Here is a 24,457-nt window from a genome sequence, read left to right as displayed (position 1 = left end):
TAGATCTAATCTATTTCTATCACATATCTTCTATATGTGACTGATCCAGATCGAAAACTACGCAGGATGGCTCTGATACCACTGAAGGGTTGCGGGTAGGCTACGCTAGCACAAAATAAATTTTCTCTACCGCATTCAACCAGGAAGCCATGCGAGTAGGGGATCATGAATCGTTACCACTTGACGAGCAGTGCAGCGGAAGAAGAGTTGGAGCAGACCAATCCAACGTCGTGCGCGTCAAGTAGTTGATCGTCAACCTCGTCCCGAGCACGTCCCGAGCACCTTCCGAGTACTCGCGGGTACGTCCCGAGTACTCCCGAGCAGATCAGCACCGCAATAGTAGCAGCGCCTCCACGGTATCCACACGTACAAGGATGGAATCGCCGTGCGCCGGTGTGCTAGCACCGCGCGCCCGGCTAGGGTTTCGAAGGGAGTTCGGGAATAGGAGGCGGCTAGGGTTTCTAAAGAACACCTTGCGCCTTGGCCCCTGCCTATTCTTATATAGAGCACGCTAATGGGCTTTTAATCAACATTAAAGCCCATTATGACTCTAAACCCTAATGGTCCTTTAATCAATATTAAAGCCCATTAGCAGATCCAATCCGCAAACTCAATCGCCTCTAGGGCATATCACCAACAGTATGACTATTATACTAAGGGAGGCCTGATCCGATATAAACATCTGTGTGTATTGTGTGATTCGTCTACAAGAAGTATCCCCTACTCCTTCTACAAGTTGTAACATTAGCGATTTACAAATCATCGAGAAGAGTCTATGTAGTTCCACTATAGTTTTATTTGGATGTTAGCCATCGAAGGTTAGTTTTTTAAGACGTTTAGTGACAATTAAATGTGATGTTGTAATGATATTTATCAATGAAGTCACTATGTGTTAGGATTGATTCCTAGGCTCAATAAATATATGAGATTGGTCTTATCCTGGTCTTATCCTTAGACCGATCTCAATAGTGTTCTTGATTCTAAAGCCCTAGTTGGATGATAATTATTTCTGTCATAGATCTTCGATAGGTATGTATAGATTCTACTCGATTAGGCTTGATCTAGGGTTTTGCGACTTCATAGATCCTGAAAGCACGAGTTGCTCTGATGTTCAACGGCTAGTACGGGCTTCTTGTGCTTGTAGAAAGGTGTGGTTGGACATACCACACTCCTCTTTTTAGAATTGGGGCAAGGAGGACGTAACCTATTTAGATTCTTCCAAGCATATCTTTCCTGAATTATAAATCCATCAGATATCTATGAGAATCCTACCAAATATGAGAGTGATTTTCTTGTCGAGTATGATTACTTATCCAATGTTTATCTGCGCGCCTTAAATGATTACGAACCATACTGAAACGAGTAAAGAACATGTGCAATGGTATCTTTGTAGATATATCGTATTTGTAAAATATATAATAAATAATTATATATCCTCATCACTGATACGGTGTATTCAGACCCTGTACTCATCGCTAGGACCCAGGAACCTTCAACTTCGCGTGGAGAAAAAATAAAGCAGTATAGAAAAGCCTTACTCACTAGCAGCAGGGAGTAGACTGTAGAAGAGGGGTCTTGGTAAACATAAGTACATTTCGGTTACTGATTACTGGATGCACGAAAGCACATACGAACGACGGAACGAGACGAGCAAGACCGGTCGAGAGTGCCGGCCGCCGGGGACCAGCAGCCAACAGTCAGTGCTGCCACTGTTCGATCGATGCATGCATGTGTATGTGAAGGAGAGGTAGACCCACATCGATCCATGGAAAGATCAGGGATCGATGCTAGTACGTGTGCCGTCGCAAATAAACGGCCTCCATGCTGCACGGACCATGGATGCAACGGCAGGCGGCAGCTCAGCTACTGCACGGCTGAAAGGCTGAGGTAGATTCGTCAGGGACGCGAAAGGGAGGCTGTTAGAACCTGGCTGCTTTTTTCTTTTTCAACTGTCCTGCATCTTTCTGGCAGTTATGTTTTATTCTAGTTCCTGGGGTTTTTTCTTCCAACTTTCTTTAATTTTAGAGAAAACTTTTTCCTTCCAACTTCCTTGAGGAAAAACTTTGCAGGCGCATCATCTTTTGTTCATAACGTTAGTGACAGCTCATATGGTCTGGCTCTGAACATTTTCCTTGTCCTATTTCGTGACTCGCAAAGCGCACGAGTTATGTACATGCTTTCCAGCCATGCAGTGCCCGGATGGATATGATGGGACGCCTGAAAGTCAAGGATAGGAAGCGAGCCGATCGGTCGGTTGTCCGTTGCGCTTTCCTGTCGATCGTAGCTGCATCTTTCTTTATCCACTACTATAGGAGCTATTTTTTTAAGATACTTAATTTTATTTCTATAGACGATTTATATGGTAAATCGTCTTAGTAGTAGGTTACGGTTCTACGATTTTGGATCGTCTGTAAAAACTAATTTTCACAAGTAAAACTAATATTTATAGGTAGTTCCTTGTATGAACCGTCTCTGAAAATAACTTCATTTATACAGACGGTTCATATAAGAAACCGCTAGTGAAAATTGGAGCTATACAAGCGGTACACATAAGGAACCATCTGTAAAAATATATAAAGAATCACCTGTGAAAATTGGAGCTATATATACGGTTCACATAAGGAACCGTCTGTGAAAATACTTAATTTTCACAGACGGTTCACATAAAGAACAGACGGTTTGTTATGTGAACCGTCTATAATAATCTCTCCATAAACAGTGCTCGTAGCGGGGAGCTCGATTCAGACAGAGAGCTCATTGTGTCCGAATAGTAGAGCTTAAAGGCGACCATGGATTTTGAAAATAGAAGAAGAATGTTTTGTTTTTGAATTCCTTGGATAAGCCATCTAAGGTAAGAGTATCTCATTCCTAGCTAGCATTTTTTTAAGTATAGATTTAGATTTAAGGTTTAATTAGGGTTTAGATGTGATCTATAGATGCTCATGGTTCTAGCCATTTAGATCATCGAATTAGCTAATATTTGTGGCCAATATTGATTTAATTGTGTAGATTCACATGATTCTAGCATTATATTTCAAAAATGTTGCTAGATTTTTTATGTTTTTTAGCCCTTATAAGGTTTTATCATGAATGGGGATTTTTTGGATAGATCTAGATCTAAATCTAGAGGGAGAGAGAGTAATGAATCCACATTATTTTGAGTCATAAATTTATGCCAATGTAGATTCAATTGCGTAGACATATTATAATCATAACAAGCCTATTTTTTCTTTTTTTAGAAAAAATCTTTTTCATTCTAATTTTCTAATTAATTAATTAATTAATCTAATTTTGTGGTTGAAGTTAAAGGACATAGCATGGATGTATGATGCGCCAAGATATGGAGAAATATACATCAAAGGACTCTCTATTTTTATTGAAGTTGTCGAGAAGGATGCTTTGACTAAAAAGACCAAGAAAATATATTGTCCATGTTCTGACTACAAGAACCAAAAATTATGGGACAAATAAAATATAATCAAATCACACTTGATCTTGAGAGATTTTGTCGAGGATTACACATGTTGGTCCAATCACGGTGAACAATGTACATGTGAACTAAACGACGGCATAGTTGTTGATCCAGTGAATGGTGATGATGAGGGAGTCGAAGATGACACTGCTGTTATGATGGATGATGATACTGATTTTGATCTGGAGGAAATGTTACGCCACATAGAATCACATGTTTTAAGGGACACAAGAGGTTTAGATAATTTCAAGGTGTTATAGAAGGCATTAAAGGAACTTTTGTATGAGGAATCGAAGGGTTGTGATAAGGATTTTATGGTGTTGCATTCGGTGCTTGAACATCTAAGGTTAAAGGCCAGCAATGGATGGTCTGACAAGAGTTTCTCGCATCTGTTATGTCTCTTGGCAAAGATGCTTCAGAAGTCTAACTCCTTGCCCACCACCAGTTATCAGGCGAAGAAGCTTATATGCCTGTTGTCATTGGATGTGCAAAAAAAATCACGCGTGTCTGAACCATTATATCCTCTACCGTAAAGAGTACGAAGCCTTGGGTAGATACCCAGTTTGCAATGCGAGTCGGTACAAGAGGAATGATGATTGTGAGGAAGAAGATGCTTCTGCCAATATGAAGAAGAAGAAGAAGAAGAGTAATGCAAGTTGTGACGAAGAATACATTTCTTCCAACGTGGAGAAGAGAAGAAGTCCTGCCATGGTGATGTGGTACCTGCTAGTGATCTCTTGCTTGCAGCGTTTCTACTTGAATCCTTGGGACTAATGCATTGGCATTTTGATAAGCACAAGAAGGATGGAACTAAGCTTTGACACCCCACTGATGCTAGCCAATGGAGAAAGTTTGATGCTGTGTATCCAAATTTCGCTGAAGAACCAAGGAATTTAAGGTTCGCATTGAGTACCAATGGAATGAATCCTTTCGATGACATAAGCATCTCACATAGCACTTGGCAAGTGGTCTTGACCATCTACAACCTTCCATCATGACTATGCATAAAGCGGAATTACCTTTTGTTGTCCATTCTTATCTAAGGACCGAAACAACCTGGCAACGATATAGATATGTTTTTGGAACCATTGATGGAAGATATGGCGAAACTGTGGAACAATGGGGTTCGAGTGTAGGATGAGTTTCAACGACAGTACTTCACAGTAAAAGCCATGATTTTTGTTACCATCAGTGAATATCCTGCCCTTTTTCCCTATCGAGACAGGTTAAAGGAAAGCAAGGATGTGTAGTGTTCTTGGATAAAACCGTGTCCGTGTACCTCCCGTAGTCACAAAAAGTAGTGTACACACGACACCGATAGTTCTTACTCAAAACTCACAGATACCGCAAGATGAAGAAACATTAAAACAACATGATTGATCAAGGTACTGGCCTAAAACCTCGTAGCCAGACACTAGTGTTTGAAATGGTCAAGAGCATCAAGGTTGTTTTCGGGAAGCCATCGAAGGGTAAAAAGAGGAAGCAAATTGAGATGTTGACCAGCATGCTGTGGAAGAAGATACCGATTTTCTTTAAGTATTTGCCCTACTGGAATGGCTTGGACATTTGCCACAGCATCGATGTCATGCATGTTAAGAAGAATATGTGTGATAGCATCATTGGCCTCTTATTGGACATACTAGGGAAGACAAAGGATGGAATCAAGTCACGTAAGGACTTGGTGCATTTTAAAATTGGGCCAAAGCTACACCCTAAAGATAGACAAAATGGGAAACATTATCTTCCCCCGGCTAGCTACTCTCTGACACCTGAGGAGAAAAAAGCATTGTGCAAGTGCTTACGTAGGGTGAGAGTCCCTACTGGTTACTCATCCAACATCAAGAAACTAGTCTCGATGAAAGATTTGAAGCTAATCACATGAAGTCTCACGATTGTCATGTGATGATGACATAGATGCTCCCTATTGCAATCAGGGTTTTCAAGCCAGGATACATAAATGTGGTCATCACACAGTTGTGTCACTTCTTCAACGCAATTGCTCAGAAGGTGATCAATGCTGAAAAATAGGGTGCTCAACATAGTTACTTAGTAGATATTCTGTGCTAACTTGAGATGTGCTTCCCTCCATCCTTTTTCGATGTCATGGTCCACCTCTTGGTTCACATCGTGAATGAGATAATTGCACTGAGCCCTGTATTCTTACATCAGATGTATTCTTTTGAGCTGTACATGGGCATTCTCAAGGGCTATGTACGGAATCGTGCTTACCCAGAGGGTTCCATGATCGAGGGCTACAGTACCGAGGAAGTTGTTGAGTGTTGCATAGATTACATAAAAGATGCTAAACCGATTGGTGTACCTGTATCTCGACATGAGGGGAGGTTGTCTAGGAGGGGGACTGAAGGGAAGAAAAGATTAATCAATCACGATTGCAAAGCAATGGAACAAGCACATTTCACCATCTTGCAGCAGCTCCAGATAGTGGCGCCATGCGTCGAGCAACACCTGAATGAGCTTCACACAGAAAGTCAAGGCCGCTCATATGATTGGATCTTGAAAGAGCACAAAGCGTCGCTTGAGCACATGGTTCAAGAACGAAAACCTTCCAGATGGTGAATCCGTAGACAAAAAAATGTGAAAATATTGGCTTGTGGTCCATCAAGTTTAGCTACGTCATGACAAGTGTATGACATTAATGGGTACACGTTTTATACCAAAGCAAAGGACAAGAAGAGCACGGCCCAAAACAACGGCGTTTGGATAGAAGCCTATGACATAACAGGGGAAAAGATTACCTACTATGGGTTCATAGATGAAATTTGGGAACTTGACTATGAAGTGAATCTACGGATCTCCGTCTTTCGGTGCAAATGGGTCAAACACCCAAATGGCTTGGCGGTGGACAACTACGGGTTCACAACTGTCAACCTCAACATTGTAGGCCACAAATGACCCGTGGGTACTTGCTAATCATATCACACATGTTTTCTATATAATTGATCCTGCGGATGAAAAGAAGCATGTAGTTGTTGCCGGAAAACAAAGAATTGTTAGAGTTGAGAATATGGAGGATGAGGAAGAATACAATCAGTTCGATGACATGCCGCCTTTCGAAGATCCAACAAATATTAAACATGCAGAAGCAACCCTCGATAGATCAGTGATGCCATACATGCGCCTTGATGGTGTAGGGAAACAGTTCAAGGCAAATAGTGCCATGTTATGTAACTTAGTTTCCAATGTGATTTTTATATCATGCAATTTATTTTGCAATGTGACACTCATGTTATGTAACTTAATATCGAGGGCATGTATGGAGTACTAATATGCTTTAATTAATATACGGGGTTGTATTAAGCATATGTATTAAATATATGCATATAGAATATCTAACAGAATAATTTTCCTAGGGAGAAAATAAAAAACATATTTAAAATGATTTTGACAAGCAGTTTTGTTGAGTCGACCGCCAGTGGAAATCATTTCCACATGCGGTTGACTTAACAAATCCTATAGGCGGTTTCTTAAGTCAACCGCATGTGAAAATACATTTCTACAGGCGGTTTGTTAGGTCAACTACCTCTGGAAATGATTTCCACAGACGGTTGACTTAACACATCGCGCGCCACGCCGTCAGGCTGCCTCATTCCACCGCTGCCTCTCCCTCCGACCTCTGTTCCACCACCGACCCTCTATCCAGCCTCTGTTCCTCCACCATCCGCCACTGCCGGCGCCGGCGCAGATGCCATCTCGAAGTGCGAGCATCGCGCCCTGTCCCTCCATTCTACCGCCGCACCCTCTCCCTCCATTCCGCCGTCGCTGCCACAGTCTCCTCCCCGGTGGCCACCACAGTTACACCATCCCAGAGTGTCGCCACCCACAGGGGTTCGTCCCCTTCAGTCTCTCCGCCCGCTCGCCCTCTCTACAGTCTGCTCGCTGATTCTCTAGTGAGCACCCGCCCTCTCTCTCTCATCTCCTCTACGGTCCATGTCATGAATGCTTGCTGTTGATGTGAAGATTTATGTGGTGGAATGCTTGCACACTACTCGTGTGGCTTAGGATTCATGCTCAGTAGGTGAAATTTTGCACATTATATATGTAGATCGAATATTGTTTGGATGAGGCCTTTGATTTGCTATCAACTAGGCTTGATTGGAATGGATATTGTGGGCCTAAACTGTATTAAATCTGTAAATGCGTTATTGATTTGGATCTTTGGGGATACTGGCACACACTGCCAATCTGTTTGGGTGTGGACTGAGGAAATTTCTGCATTCATGATATGGAAGTGGATAACAGTGAAGCTAAATGTTGACATAATAATTGAAGCACTGTTATGAATCCAGATGACTTAAGCCACACATGTTGCTGCACAAGCATTAGCATTCATCCACCACTCTGCATTGCCATTTGGCTACTTATGTCTACTTGTGTGTTGGTCACGGTAGTTAAGTTTTCCTAGCACACTGATCACACAATGTTGATGTATGCTTTGATTTTTTTTTATTTGGTGCACATATAGGTCAGCTTTAGTCACTAGAGCATTATTTCTGTTGTTCTAATGTGTTGCCACCTATTGTGTTAATTGTATAGCACCAGCACCATACAGAAATGTCCTTTACTAGCAGTGCTAAAAATAACATGACCAAATTCAAGTCCTTGAACTTTTGACAGGTTAACAATGTGAGAACATCATCTTTAACACTGCTTGTTTATAAGCTATGTTGATTTCAGTAATTGATGTAACACTTTTGGAGTAGAAACATGATCAGTTTTGTTCAGTGAGAAAAATTGTACAATTATGTTGACAAGTAAAAAAAGGATCCCAGCATGGACTTTAGTGTCTTGACACCCAAAGAAAAGTACCATACCAAAAACAAAAGTGCAAAACTAGAGTAAGTATCATGAGGAAACAATAATCTAGTGGTCGAGTAAGTACCATGAGGCAAAAGAGGACAATAACCCTAAGAAATCATAAGCAAGCAGGAGGTCTGATACGAGCCTAAGCCCCCCTAAGAAACCAGAAGCACAAAGGATGCTCGCAATAGAGGCCTCCTCGGTATAGAGTACACTCGCAATAGAGGGCGCCCAGCACAGAGGACACTCGCAATAGAGGGCGCCCCGGCACAGAGGGCGCTCACAATAGAGGGTGCCTTGCATGGAGGATTCTCGCAATAGAGGGCACCCTGACACAAGATGGGGCAGATGCAAGCAAGAGGTCGGATAGGAGCCCAAGTCCGCACCAACCATCCTCCTCCGACAGCAGCGAAAGCTCAAGCTTGTATCACAGCCTGAGCCATGTTCCATACGAGAAGGAGAGCTGACATTGGGAAAGTGACAACGACTAAAATCCCACCGAAGAGGTATTTAGTTGAGTCAATGCATTTTATACTTCTTAAATGGAGGAATGTTTTTTGTTTATGTCAACTCTCCTTTTTTCTCTCTGAAGGGTGAGGGTGCAAAGATCTTCACATCGATCATCTGTGCCCCAACCTTTTGCACCACAACCTTCCACTCCCTCTATACCCAAAACATCGGGTCCCTCTGGGGGTACGCTAAAACGAAGACGGGGCGAGTGAAGCAGAAACATGTTGTCGTCCGGCACTTATACAATAATGCAAGTCGGTGTTAAAGGGGAGCTCATTGCACCTCATGAGGTCTACGCCAAATTCCACAACAGTTGTAGATTTTTTATCAAGGAGTACGTCCCAATCACTATAATTGATTAGTGGTTGCTGCCGGATGAGACAAAGGAGTTCATGTGGGCAACATTGCAGAGAACCATCCGATTCCACTCGGGAACAGATGAAGCCGCCAAATAGAATACATTAAAAAATATGTGAAAGAGCTTTCAGGGCTAGAAGAGTGAGCTAAATAAGGACTTCGTGCACAAGAACTTGGAACCCTTTAATAAATATAGAAAGATTACGCCAGACTAATGGACGGAGTTTGTCCGGCAGAAGACCACACCTGAGGCCATCAAACTGGGTTAATCGTTCAAGCACCTTGAGAAGAAGAACAATTACCACCATCACCTAGGCTCGTCTGGGTACGCCTCCAAAATTTTTGAATGGAGGTGGCAAGAAGAAGAAGTTGCCCGGGCTGGGAAACTCAACCCATTGGAAAATTATGATGAGCGAAGCAGAAACTGGGTGTACGCTCAGTCAGAACGAACTGAGTATGGGGACTTATCCTTCAAAAGCCCCCAGACCATGGAAGTGACCCAGACCATTCAAGAGATTGCTAATGAAGCGTCTCTAGAGCCCGACAGGGAGAATGACCTACTTACCAATGCCTTGGGGAACAAGAAACACCCGGGTCGCACTCAAGGCATCGGATCAAAAGTGGGCTGGAAGCATGGATTCCCAGACACCAGATGCCAGTATAAGACCCATAGTAGATATAAGAAGACCCTATCGGAAGAGATACAAGAACATGTTAAGGTGTAGTTCATAAAAGTGTAGAATGAAAAGAAGAAGGAAAGGGCGGCATTAATGATGATAGAGCAACCAACTGGCTCAGGATTTCAGAGCAGCGTCGGATCCATGCAGCCTGATAACTAGAGATATCCTATGGATGATATCACAGAAGCTACCCCTTGCATTCTACATGTTCTGGTCGACAAGGGATACTTCACTATCGAGGTTGCCACAGGCCAGGCAATTCCAGGCTGTGTGTTTCATAATTAAGACATTCCAGCCGGTTATGCCAGGGTACAAGTGGACTCAATAAAACCACTTTTCATGAAGTACAAGATTCGCGATGAGGCTGTTGGCAACTTCATTTTTTGGCCCAAACGGTTGAGATTCTTGATGAGGCCATTGGCAACTTCATTCTGTGGCCCAGACAAGTTACCATTTTTAGCCATCAGTAGTCACAATCGTCAGCGTCACGACCACCGCCGCACCCAACATATCTGCCTCAGGCACCTCCATCCCAGCGCCGAGCCTCTCCACCTCAGGCACATTTGCCCCCATGCCCAATATCTCCGCCTCAGGAATCTTCACATCGTGCTTCACCATCTGAGACTCTGGCATCTCCATCTCCAGCATCTGTGACTCCAGCATCTTCACCTCCAGCGTCAGCGCCTCTGCCACCTTCACCTGAGCATCGGAGAGTCCATGTCATGGTTACCCCATACGAAAAGACTCTAACATCTTCAGTGAAGAGTGGCTTCTATCCTCAAAAGCAAAAGTATCATCCCCTCAGGAATCTCCAGCGAAGGGCGATCTCGCGAAAGAGACCGGTAAAATATTAAGTACCCCTCAGTTGGATTTCTTGCCTACACAAATGTTCCTGCGAAATATGAGAATGGCGAGCCATTTTTGCCATTGTTTCAACTCCAAGAAGGTCCATAGGAGATGAGGAGATTCCACAAATGGTACATGAGGGCATGTCACCCGGGGTTCTCTAGAATCACTATTGCTGTCCCCGTAAACATTTTTCTAAGCAAACACTCCTATCTCATGGTGGATTTTAAGGACATGCATACTTTGTTCCGCCGCGACAAACTCAACATCAATCTCATAAGCGTATGGTGTTTGTAAGTGCATACAATCTACTCCTATGTTCATATATCTACCAATGTATGCTATAAGAAGCTAATGACTAGTGACTTATTCTGTAGGATGCAATTTAACGATGCGGAAAAGTTGAAGTACCGGTTGGATTCATTAATCCAAAATGAATTTCCCAGCCCAACTTGATCATGATTGAGGACTAATGACCCTCAAATTAAGGAGAAGAGTAACAAGGAGAAAGCAAAGGTCATAACAGAAATGACCAAATCACGAAAACTTGAAATGTCAACCTACATAGGAAGGGCTATGCTAGAAATGCAATACAAGGACTACATCATGTCTCCATACAACTTTAAGTAAGTGTGATACGTCAAGAACCTAACATAAGTATTTAACTTAATTGGTCAATCAAGAACCTAACATAAGTATTCATGTAGCAACCACTTTATTTGTATAATACTGAAGTTGAAGTCGAGCAGACTTGTGGTCCTTGACTCAGCCAATGACCCCCAGAAATCCTACCAAGATCTCATCAACGTTATACAGAGGTAAATAAAATCCCCATACATAAAATTCTTATAAATCATTATTGAATTAATAATTACTTATTGGCATTCAAATAGGGCCTACAAGTAGTATGTAACGAAAGGTGGGATACACGATACAGCCAAGCCGAATGCGATGACAGTCGGTACACACTTTCCTATAGTAACACACTTCTAATGCTTGTATCTCATTATTTGTGACGAAGGGTCTTATTGAACTAACGAATACGTTGTGTTTTTATTTGAAGTGCCACAAGCAAGATTTCGATATCGTTCTTTGTGGATACTATGTTTGCTAGTTTCTTAGGGTAAACGGGAGGTACACAACTAACCATTAGGACGTAAGTCATCATTGCGCTTGCACATTCTTATTTGGTTATATTTTTGTTATCATTAGTATTTTAACTCGTTTAGTTGTGTTTTCACTTCAGGCACAGATAATCGAACGTACCCACACCTCTCTCAAAGACAAAGATATGCAAAACATCCAATGTGACATGTGCCAGTTCATCATGTATGAATTCATCCACAAGAGTGGCAGATTCTTCGGTCTCGGAGGCGAATTGCATAGCCATCCGAGGCTTTGTGAGTGGGAGAAGAAAGACTTTTAGCAATGTTAGCTTATAATGTAAATTGTCATATTATATGTACTTGTGAATATTATTGTACTTGTGTTGATTCAAATGCTGTTGAAATCTATCTTAAAAATATGTTGAAATCTGGAGAGAATAAAATATATGCTCATTATTTGTTTCAATAAAATCTATTTTCAGAGGCGGTTACTTAGAGAAACCGCCTGTGAAAATCTATCTATCTCTACGTGGATGCTAAAGTGCGCTGCCAGTAAAAACCATTTCCATAAACGGTTCGCTTAATGAACTGCTTGTGGATATAGTTTTTCACAGACGGTTCATTAAGAGAACCGTCTATGAAGACTATTTTCACGGTTCATTAAGAGAATCGCCTGTACAAATAGAGATTTTCACAGACAGTCTATTTATGTGAAAATCATTCATTTCCGCAGGCTTTCGATCACAAATAGTTACGTTAAACATCTATGAAAACAAGTTACAAACTGCTTTTGTAAATAGTTTATATAGTAGTGATCCGCCTGCTGGCTGCAGCTCGCTGGTGATCATTGCCCTCCAGAAAGACGCATCATCTCCTGGCCAGAAGGATCGAAAGATCGATACGCTTGCTGACGTCTTCCTACTCTCCGGCCACTCCGGCTGTGCGTCGTGCTTCTAATCATTGAACCGATCGAACACCACTGCGCGCAACGATCCATGGGGAGTGGCAAATATTATTCCTTTCCATGAGGGTTTCCTACCGGCGACTTACGTATTGAGCCATGGGTCCACAGTCCGGGTTCTTTTCTGAGAGGTCCCACGGTTCAGGTACTATACGGTCCAGATACTTCAGATGGATAGCTTTATCCAGAGTAGGGACGCAACATTTATCGATCCGTGTCACACCTAAAAACTCTAAAAACTCTGACCTAGTAATTAAGCACACTTATGCATTGTGATATTATGTTTTATGTTTTTGGTTTCATTTTAAGTGTTCAAAAACGTTTTTGAAATATTACGTTGTTAATCAACGCGAGTTCCCACTATATACTTATCAGTTGAAATCATTTTGAAATAGCTTATTAGATGGTTCAAAATGATTTAGGAAATAATGGGAAATGAACAGGAAGAAACAGGAAAAAGAAAGAGAACTTTGTGCACGTGAGCCTAGCCTGTGGTATGATCGACACTCCCTGTGGTCTGACCTCTAGGGCTCAAGGCAGCCACTTAAGACCCATCGACCACCTCTCACTCCTTCACTCATTCATTTTCTGCCCCGTGGTCTGACCGCTAGAGTAAGGAGAACTCTGTCACTATTCCTCCACTTTGAGCTCAATGGAGGTCGTAGATCGAAGGAGGATGTCGTCCACTCTTTATAGCTATAGGACCGAGCTCGACCTAGCCATAGACATCGATCCATAGGGCCTAAGCTTTTGGTTTCATGCATGTCGCTCAAACCATCTAAAATGGTCTGCTAGTTACATAGAGTGCTTATGTTCTGGCCTTGGCCAAACGAATAGCCGAAATCATCATCGGCGAGGTCGCCAATTGCCACCGACCGAGCACAGCGTCTGACCGTAGTTCTTAGAGTCGGACCACCCCTCGAGCCGGTCTGACCACCAGGTATCAAACTGACACACTTCTTAGGAGTCTGACCACCCTTCTCCATGGTCTGATTGCCACTCCCAATGGTCTAAATGCCCTTATTAGCTGTCTGACCGCGGTCAACTCAGTTAGAACCGTTTTATTGCAGTTTACTAGTTTTCTAAAACTTTAAAATTCATACTAAATTCTTTATAGCTCCCAAAATTGTGAAACCAACAAAATTGGTTTCATAATTTTTGGAGCTATAAAGAATTTATTATGAATTTTACAATTTTTAGAAAAATAGTAAACTGTACTAAAACGGTTCTGTCTGAGGTGACCGCGATCAGAACGCTAATATGGGCATTTAGACCATTGGGAGTGGCAATCAGACCATGGAGAAGGGTGGTCAGTTTCATAATAATGTCCTTTACCAATTAAAAATATCTAAAGTCATGAGTTAATTAATTATGTTTCTGAGATATATTAATCTATTAAAACTTTATTAATTAAACATTAATTCATTATAAGTCAGAAATTGGTAAACCCATATTTGCTAGTTGTCTTATGTTATGTGATAACTAGGAAAAATGTTTCATGACATGTCTTGTTGCATCTTGTTCATGATCATGCATTATAAAGCATATTTTATGGTATTTCATCACGCTTATTGCAATGCATTTTTCTCTTTTAGTGATCGACGAACTGGAGAGTGTAGATTTTCTTGAGAAGATTTTGTTATTGATCTTGTTTGTGAAGCTAAGCACCAGGGCACGCATCTATGCACATCTCTCCTATATTTTAGTGGATTGTTGGTCAACTTGTTAGATATTGCTATGTGTCGTATATGCATGTTTAGTTAGTTGATTTAGGAATCTGGTAGGACCTATCGTGTTGTATATATTCCTACCTTGGAATATTGATGATCTCAATCCTTGTAACATGGGGATAATCATATTAATATCTAACTTAAAATTTATCCAAAATGTTTAGCAATACATAGGTCACCGGTAGAAATCGAACGGTGGAACGTTCCAATGTTTGTGAGCTATAGGCTTAATTACTTTCACGATGATAATGATGTTGGGTTGATGAGTTGTGAGAATGAGACAAAATGTGGGCAGTGCTAGGGGTAGGTCGGGAGAGGAACTCGGATGCCATAGACTACTGTAGCATCTAGGTCCTTAGGTAAGTAGTAAGTGTTTCGGTAATTAATGATAACTGTATCATTATGGCTAACAAATTTATTTTGAAGGGTATCAAAAAATTTAGTTCACAATGATGATGGGTATTGTTAGTTTCTATGTTATTTATATGGATAATCAAAGGAGATGTGCATCAAGATTAAGAATCTTCTACATCCAAGTGTCACAAGAGAGAGGAAGGACACTTAGAGTAGTATAAGTCTTCTTTATTAATCTTTTGACCATACTATAAAGAGGGGCTAAGAGAAATAGCTTCGCCTAGTTGAGTCTAGACTTGGTTTTATGCACACTTGTGAAATTCTAGTAGGTAACTCATAGAAGCCCATGATAGAGATGTCGAGAAGTTAGAGCTCAAAGAAGTTTGAATTAGACGAGCTCAGAGATGTTTACCTCACCGGATAGTCCGGTCATGTGAAAGGTGAACTCATCGGATCAATTTAGCTTCTCAACTCAGGAAGGTACTAAGTAGGTCCGGTGAAGGCAAAGAGGAATTATCAGACTAATTTTTTCAGAGAAGATTGCAAAAGGTAGTCTAGCTTGGTTCGACTAATTGGATTGTCCGGTGATGAACTAACGCACACTGGATGAATCCACCAGATCATTTATTAGCAGTAATGGCTAATGACAGCTGGCACAGTGGGCTTTGAAGATTGTACTCACCGGATTGTCCACTGAGTGCGAGGAGATGTTCACCGGATCATCTAGTGCTAACAGAAAGTTTGGGTGATTGGTTAACGGCTAGATTTCGATCTTTAGCCTATGTATACCCCCTCAATTGGTCTCATATGAAGCTCTTGTGACCCCAGAAGAGCTCATACACCATGTGTGTCATCAAGAAGTAAGAGAGCACTTGAGTGAATTCAAAAGTTCTTAATTGAAGGTTAAGGACATCTTTAGTCCTTAGACAGTAGCAAGCGTGCATCTAGCTATAGTATAGGCTTGGTCTTGGTCATGTGAAGCTATTGAATTGTTACTATTGGTGGTTCGCAACACCTAGCCATTCTTTAGTGACTGGAGGTGTCTCGATGAGTTGTTGGAGTTCTTGTGACAACCCCAGGAAGAGCTATGTGCTTAGTTTGATACCAGTCAATCCAAAGATGGAGAAGTGGCAATCATGAGTGAGCGCTTGAGACTTCGTGACTCAATAAGGAGCGATATCCTTTGTAGAGTCTCCAAGGAGGACTAGGGGAAGTGCAAACTCCTCGAAACCTCGGGAAAAAATCGGTGTTCTCTTGTTCATCTCCTTACTTTCCTGCATTTACATTTGAGCATTTACTAACTTGCAAGCTTTACTTTCCGTATTTACTTTGCATTCTAGCTTGCTTGTTTACTTGTTTCTGTCTAGTTTGATCATGTAGTCGTACTTCAATTCATCTAGGCTAAAGTTGCTACTTGTTCTAGAATTCGGTATGAGTGTTTTTTATTTTAATAGCCCAATTCACCTCCCTTTTGGGCCTTTCGATCCTTTTAATTGGTACCAGAGCCTCATGCTCTTCATAGGCTTAAAATCCTACAATAATGGCCCCTGGGAATGGAAGTAGCATGCTAAGGTTCGAGGGAAAGAACTTCTCTTATTGGAAAGTTCGCATGACAAGCCATCAGAAAGCTATTTCCCTCGAAGTTTGGTTAGCTGCTTCCATTGGGTTTGATCAACCATTTACCGAAAAACTAATTAGATGGAATGTTGAGGCTAAAATGCTATTTTTGAGGGAATTAATGAAGAGGTGTTATCTAGAGTAAGGAGCAAGTAATTAGCTCATGATATTTGGACCGGCCTTTGTAAAATTCAAGAGGGTTCTATAAAAATCTTGGAGGAATGATATAATGTGCTAATGAACAACCTTAATCAATTTAAGATGCTTCCCAATGAGCTATGCAATGATATGTATTCTCGCATGAATATGCTTGTTGAAAAAATCAATTCTCTTGAACTCACTCAATTTTCTCAAGGAGACATTATTCATAGGATCTTGATGGTACTTTCCAAGCCACAATACAACATTGTCATCTCCTTTCTTCATGAGAAAGACATCAATGACATGACCGTTACCGATGTCGTGGGCAAGATTCGTGTTCATGAAATGTTCTTGTTTCGAGATCAAGAAAAATCCTCCTCCAAGAAGAATCTTGCTCTTAAGACCAAGATGATTGACAAGAAGAAGAAGAAGGTGAAGATTCCATCAGCAAAGTGAAAGCGATGAAGATGATGATGATGACTCTAACACCGAACTTGCTCTCCTCATGAGAAGAACTACAAGGATGATATCCAAGTTAGGCAAGAATGGCTACAAATATGATCCCAAGAAGAACAAATTTTGCTCCAAGAAATTTGACAAGTTTAGTCACGGAGACAAGAAAAATTGTTACAATTCCGGTGAATATGACCACATGTCATATGATTGTCCTCATCCCGATAAGAGAAAAAAAAATAAGAGCAAGAAGATTGATGCAAATGAGGATGAGGACAAGCACAAAAAAAAGGTCAAGACAAGAAGAAGAAGAAGTTCTTCAACAAGAAGGGTGGAGGTCACATGGCTTATATTGTTGGTGAATGGGTCTCCTGCGAAAGCTCAAGTGAAGATTTAAGTGATGATGAAGACAAGGACTTCGCAGGCCTCGCTATCACCAATGATGATCCACTACTACCTCCACCACTTATGTGCCTCATGGCAAAAGGTAACACCAAGGTGAGTAGTGAGCATTATGATAGTAGTAGTGATGATGATGGTCTTTCTCCTAATGATCTATCTAAGCTCATGAATGACTACACTACTATCATCAAGAAGAAAAAAGCTAAAATCAAGTCTCTTGAAACTATTAATGCTAAGATTAAGTCTAATCATGATGACTTACTTGCTAAATACAATGATTTGCTTGAGAAACATGATGAAGTAGTTGCATCTAGCAAATCTCTTGAAAAGAGCCACAAGAAGCTTAAGCTTGAGCATGTAAAATTGAAATGCAAATATCAAGAACTTGAGTTAGCTTATAATGTTATTGATTCTAGCAGAATGAATTACCTAATGTTGATGTTGTTAAGGTGAATGCAACTACTTCTTGTGATGATCTTCTTGATATCCCAAGCTCTTTTTCTTGTGATACTATATCATCTTCTAAGACTAACCATGCAAGGGAACAAGAGCTCATGAATGAGATTGCAAATATCAATTTGTGTGTGGCCCGATTGACTAAGGGAGAGTACAAGCACAAGAAAATCCTCATGAAGAATGCCATGTACTACAATAAGGGAGGCCTTGGATGCTTCCCCAACCCGGTGGAGAATATCACCAAGTCACCAGAGATGAAGAAATGCTTCATCAAGGAAGTAGGTTCATATTCCCAACATTGCGAGGTCACCGGTCACCACACAAGGGAGTGTCCAATTGTGACTAAACTCCTTCCTACTTTACCTCCTAAATACAAGCCCGCTTTTAATGATCATCATTTCCTATCGTATAAGCTTAAAGATGGAAAAGTTATGGCTAAATTTGTTGGAACTCAAGCTAAGGGCAAGATTCCTAGGCAACTTTGGGTGTCTAAAGCTCTTGTATCTCACATGAAAGGTATCAAACTTGGTTGGGTACCTAAACAAAAAGCTTGATCTCATGTGTGTAGGTAAACTACAAAGCTAGTGGAAAGCATTGGGTGCTTGATAGTGGATGCACAAAACATATGACTGGTAATGTAAATATATTCACATCTCTAGAAGATGAATTGGGTGATCATGACAAAGTAACTTTTGGTGATAATTCTATGGAAAATATGGTACGTTTGGGTAAGTGGCAATCTCCAATGATCTATCTATTTCTAATGTGCTTTTAGTAGAGTCTCGTAGTGTTAATTTGCTTTTGGTAGCTCAACTATGTGATTTAGACTTCACATGTTTATTTAGAGATGTTGATGTTGTCATAACTAGCAAGAAGCGTAATGATCTAATATTTAAAGGCTTTACACGTGGACATATCTATCTTGTGGATTTTGATCTAATGAAGCGAGCTTGACAACATGCCTCTTCACCAAGACATCCATGGGTTAGCTTTGGCATCGTCTACTTGCACATATTGGAATGAGCCAACTCAAGAAGGCGTTAAAGAATGAAATGGTGGTTGGTTTGAAGGATGTAGTGTTTGAGAAGCACAAGTTGTGTAATGCTTGTCAAGCGAGAAAGCAAGTTGCAAGCTCTCATCCATACAAGTCAATGATGTCTACATCAAGAACCTTGGAGCTTCTACATATGGACCTCTTTGGACCAACTACCTAAAAAAGTCTTGGTGGTAATCTCTATTGCCTTGTCATTGTTGATGATTATTTGACATACACTTGGACTTTGTTTTCAGATGACAAGAGCAACACTATTAGGATCTTCAAGAAGTTCACAAAAAGGGTTCCAAATGAGTTTAAGGCTACAATTGTGAAGATCTAGAGTGACAACAGCATGGAGTTTAGGAACACTCAAGTTGAAGATTATTGTGATGATAAAGGTATCAAGCATGAGTTCTCATCAACCTACACCCCTCAACAAAATGGCGTGGTGAGAGGAAGAACAGAACCTTGATCATTCTTACAAGAGCAATGTTGGATGAGTATGGTACGCTGGAGAAGTTTTGGGCCGAACTAATCAACAAAGCGTGTCATGCACCCAACCGAGTGTATCTCCACTGACTCTTGAAGAAGAAGCCATACAAGCTTCTCATTAGGAGGAAACCCAATATCTCATACTTCTAGGTGTTTGGGTGTAAGTGCTTTATCTACAAGAAAAGAGAACACCTAGGCAAGTTTGAAAAATGTTGTGATATTGGTTTCTTGTTGGTTATGCATCGAACTCCAAAGCATATCGAGTATTCAACAATATCACCAGTTTTGTTAAGGAAACTTGTAATGTGGAGTTTGATGAATCTGATGGCTGCCAAGGAGAAGGTCTTTCTTGTGATGATGTAGGTGATGAATCCTTGAGAGATGTGATGAAGAATATGATGATTGGGGATATCAAGCCTAAGGAGGATGATGAAGATGTACCTTCTACTTCCACTCCACACACCTCCTTGGCACCCCAAGTTGATCAAGATGATGAGAAGGATGATCAACCACTTCCATCACAAGATGTCCATATCTCTCAAGAGGAAATTCAAGCTCAATCTCAAGATGTTGGACCACCACAAGATACACCTCAAGAACCACAAGTGAAGCAGGATCACCCAATTGACTCGATCATTGAGAGTCCATCTAGGGGAATAAAAGCTTGCTCTCGTCAATATGCTTCATTTTATGAACATTACTCATTTATCTCTTGTTTGGACCCACAGATGTAGATGAGGCTCTTAAAGATCCGAATTAGGTGATTACTATACAAGAAGAACTCAACAATTTCACCCACAATGAAGTATGGATACTTGAAGAGAGGCCTCAAGACAAAAATGTGATTGAAACCAAGTGGGTCTTCCGCAACAAGCAAGATGAATATAGTGTGGTGGTACGCAACAAGTCAAGACTAGTCGTGCAAGTCTTTGTACAAGTTGAAGGTTTGGATTTTGGCGAAACATTCGCTCCTATGGCAAGGCTTGAAACCATCCGTATCCTTCTTGCATTTGCTTCACATCATAACATCAAGTTTTATGAAATGGATGTGAAGAGTGCATTTTTAAATGGCTTCATTAATGAACTTGTTTATGTTAAACAACCTCTCGGTTTTGAAGATTCTAGATATCCTAATCGTGTCTATATGTTGCACAAGGCTCTGTATGGACTCAACCAAGCCCCAAGAGCTTGGTATAAACGCCTATATGACATCCTTATCAACCAAGGATTAAAGATGGTACGATGGATACTACATTGTTCACAAAGATCATCGATAATGAGCTTTTCTCGTGTCAAATTTATGTTGATAATATAATATTTGGTTCAACTAATAGAGAGTTTTACAAGGAATTTAGTGATATGATGTCTAGGGAGCTCGAGATGTTGATGATTAGCGAGCTCAACTACTTCCTTGGATTTCAAATCAAGCAATTGAAGGAAGGAACGTTCATCCATCAAGAATAGTACACAAGGGACATCCTCAGGAAGTTCAAGATGGATGATTGCAAGCTAATCAATACCTTCATGCCTACTAATGGACATCTCGACTTCGATGAAACGGGTAAACCAGTTGATAAAAAGCTTTGTCATTTTATCATTGGGTCACTCTTTTACCTTACTACATCTAGACCCGATATTATGTTTAGTGTATGCATATGCGCTCACTTTCGAGCTAATCATAAGATATCGAATCTTAGAGCAGGTAAGAGGATCCTTAGATACCTAAAGCATACACCTAGCATAGGCTTGTGGTACCCCAAATGTGCTAGTTTTCTACTCTTGGGTTACTCAAATTCGGACTTTGCCGAATGCCGTGTGGATCGTAAGACTACTTCGGGTGGGTGCCATTTGCTAGGTTGGTCCCTAGTCTCATGGTCTTCTAAGAAGCAAAATTTGGTAGCCTTGTCCACTACGGAAGCCTAATATATAGCCGCTAGAGCATGTTGTGCTCAAATTATTTATATGAAGCAAACCTTGTTAGACTTTGGTGTTCGTCTAGAGAAGGTTCCATTCCTTTGTGACAATGAGAGTACAATAAAAATTGCAAACAATCTCATTCAACACTCTCGCATAAAGCACATTGTTATTCGCTATCACTTCCTTAGAGATCATGTGGCTAAAAATGATACTTCTCTTGGTAGTGTAAGGTTGGAAGATCAATTGGTCGATATCTTCACAAAACCTCTATATGAAGCTACATTTTGTAAATTGCGAAGTGAGTTGAACATAATAGATGCTTCAAATGTCATGTGATGCCTTGTCATATAGATGCATTTCATGATAGGTGCTTGTCTAACCTTCTCAAGATAATGGTGAACATGGGTTTTTCTTGAGTTGGTGGCCCTCTAGTTTCACTCAAGGTATGTTGTTTGGTTCACCATGAAGAAGCTTGAGAAGGTAAATAATATGAAAAGATATATTTATTTTATACTATGCATTCACATGTCATATTGCTTGCACTCATGTTTACTTTCATGCACTTGTTATGTATTGCATGTACATTAGTGGTAGAGAGGTCAGCATATCACTCTTTGAGATTGTTGTTCGCTTTTGATGTGAACATATACCTCTATAAGTGTGATTAGAAAGATGTAAGTGCTTAATTCCTATTGAGTCATGTTCTAGCAAATTTAAAGTCTTAATCTTTAAGTTCATAGGCAATACGGCTCATACATTTCCTTGGAGTTTTCTCTCTCATTTTTATTTGGTTCTTATTGCCTATTAAAAAATTGTGTATGCTATAGCCACTTTGGCAACTATTTGCAAATGAGTGCTTGAGAGGCTAAGGATTTCACTCAAACTAGTCCAAACATGTGTTTTTGTTGAATGTTTGTTCGATGTTTGGACTTAGTGAGAAATTTTAGTTCAGCAGAAAGTTTTCCTTCTCACCGGATGATCTAGTGCTCCTTCCTTTCTTCTCAACGGATCATCTGGTCTTCTGTTATATCAGATCAGCTTTCCTGATAAAAGGTCTGGTGCGTTTGTATGGTGAGTAGTTCAGAACCAATGGATTATCCTATGTTTGAAAATGGAATTTCCCTCAGAAAAAGGTCCAGTGTTGGCAAAGAGTTCTGGACTGGACCTTCCAGTGTTCAGTGGGTGCAGGAAAAATCACAAAGTCAAAAAAATAGTTTGATGCACATCTTCAGTCCTCAAAGTGGTGTCATCGAAGTATCCAATGTTCAAAATTGATAATTTTCCGAGTGAAGGTCTGATGGGTTAGTACGGTGCTCAATTTAATATCACCAAAGCATTCAATGCTTGAGTTTGGTTTCAACTAAAGTTTGACATCCTCTCTACAAATTTTTGTCAATGCCTTGTTTAGTGATATGTCTAAGCTTCACCGGACCATCCGGAGTTTGAAATTTTAGCAGGACCCGCGTGTCATATAAGGCTTCGTCTTGGCCAGCCTCACCTTCTCATTTTTGATCTACGCTGCTTCTACCCGTCTCTCCGACTCACCGTCGCCCATCCTCGAGTCACCATCGTGTTGCCCTGGCACCCTGCTACCTTGCCGCCGCTCCACCGTTGTAGCTCACCGATGCTCTGTTGCTTGCGTGCCCAGGACCTCTAGAGCTGTCGCGCCGTTGTGCCCTAGCGCTACCGCTCGCTGCCTCCTGCTGATGTGCCTCCTCACCACCGGTATCCATCTGTTCTTCATCGTGGTGAGCATCATTTTTGGTTGGTTTCAAAATTTGGCAAACCATAGCTCACATTGTTGCAAATTTGCACCAAATTCACACAAAAATCATACTGAAATCAATCAATTTGTTGCAAATTCCATTCAATTGTCATGAATTGAAGGCATGTTCATCAATGTTGTGCTTAAATTGATAAATTCGTTCAAATTAATGCTAATTTTGCCTCAAATTCATGCCAAATTTGATCAATTAGTTCAAATTCCAGTCAAATTCTCTGATATTGATCAATGTTTGCTGTCACAAACATGAATCCATAGCATGTTTGTCAAAATTCGTATTAATTTCATGCTTAGGGTTCAATTTTGGGTAATTTCATATCACATCATTAGAACCCGAAGTGCTCTCTCATCCGTTTTCATCTTTCTACCTGTCAGATGGGTTGTGAGCATAGTGATAAGGACAAGGGAGGGACCGTTGAGCAACCGAAGAATAAGAAGTCAAAGGCCCAGAAAGAGATTGATCATGCCATTGCTGTCGCAGATGCAGCTGATGCTCAGAGAGATTTTGACATCAGAGACATCGCTTCTCCACCGCATCGGTCCACCTGTAGTCGTCCTGCTACGAGGTTGGGCTCAATGCCTTTCGGCTAGTCAGGAAACCGGAAGAGGTTCATCAGGAGCTAGTGGTAGAGGGGAAGGAGTAGGAGCAGTTTGACCAAGAGTAGATAGAGTAGCCTCAGCTCCAGGGAGAGATCCATTTGTGTAACTTGACCTCTTACAACTCATGAAAAATCCAGAAGCTGAGGTTTGTGACAATCGAGAGTGGTTCCCTCCAGTTAGAAGCTGAGGTTCTACACCTTTGTAACACCCTAATTTTGAGTTTTGTGAATTATTAAAATTTTGCCCACAAATCAGTGATAGCATCATCATTAGCATAGGGTTAAAATGATATTTTCATTAGTCAAATAAATAACTTAGGTTACATTTTGATCTATTGCATTCATGATGGCTCTGTAGTTGGAATAGGCCCATTTTTCTCCTTCTCTAAATTTTTTCGGTGAAAAATGTTTCAAAACCTTGTTTGAATTTGGTTTCGATTCGAATTAGAAATAAAATTCAAAAGAAATAAAAAGAGAAACACAAGAATCATCAACCTAGGCCAAAACCCCTTCAAAATCTCGGCCCAAACACCCTTTCCCCTCTCCCTCTCTCTCCTTGGGCCGAAGCCCGTTCGCCCCTCCCTTCTTCTCAATTCGAGCCGAGCCCACCTCCTGAGCTGGCCTCCTCCCGCGCCCGAGCCGAAATGCTACTCTCGAGCTGCCCCTGCCCTCACTGGCCAGTGGGCCCAGCTCATGCTGTGCCGAGCCGAGCAGCCCACCCGACTCC

General features: G+C 41.0%; 1 long non-coding RNA gene across 1 annotated transcript; it reads left to right on the top strand.

The window, feature by feature from the left end:
- Nucleotides 1-6,949: 6,949 nt before the first annotated feature.
- Nucleotides 6,950-12,146, top strand: LOC133916042 (uncharacterized). The gene is made up of 6 exons (XR_009909448.1): nucleotides 6,950-10,976; nucleotides 11,061-11,309; nucleotides 11,419-11,501; nucleotides 11,577-11,644; nucleotides 11,747-11,839; nucleotides 11,930-12,146. It is a non-coding gene; the product is annotated as an uncharacterized LOC133916042 (long non-coding RNA).
- Nucleotides 12,147-24,457: the final 12,311 nt, after the last annotated feature.

The sequence above is a fragment of the Phragmites australis genome, chromosome 4 (genome assembly GCF_958298935.1).
Source record: "Phragmites australis chromosome 4, lpPhrAust1.1, whole genome shotgun sequence".
Classification (NCBI taxonomy): domain Eukaryota; kingdom Viridiplantae; phylum Streptophyta; class Magnoliopsida; order Poales; family Poaceae; genus Phragmites; species Phragmites australis.
This window is presented reverse-complemented; position numbering and strand designations above follow the sequence as displayed.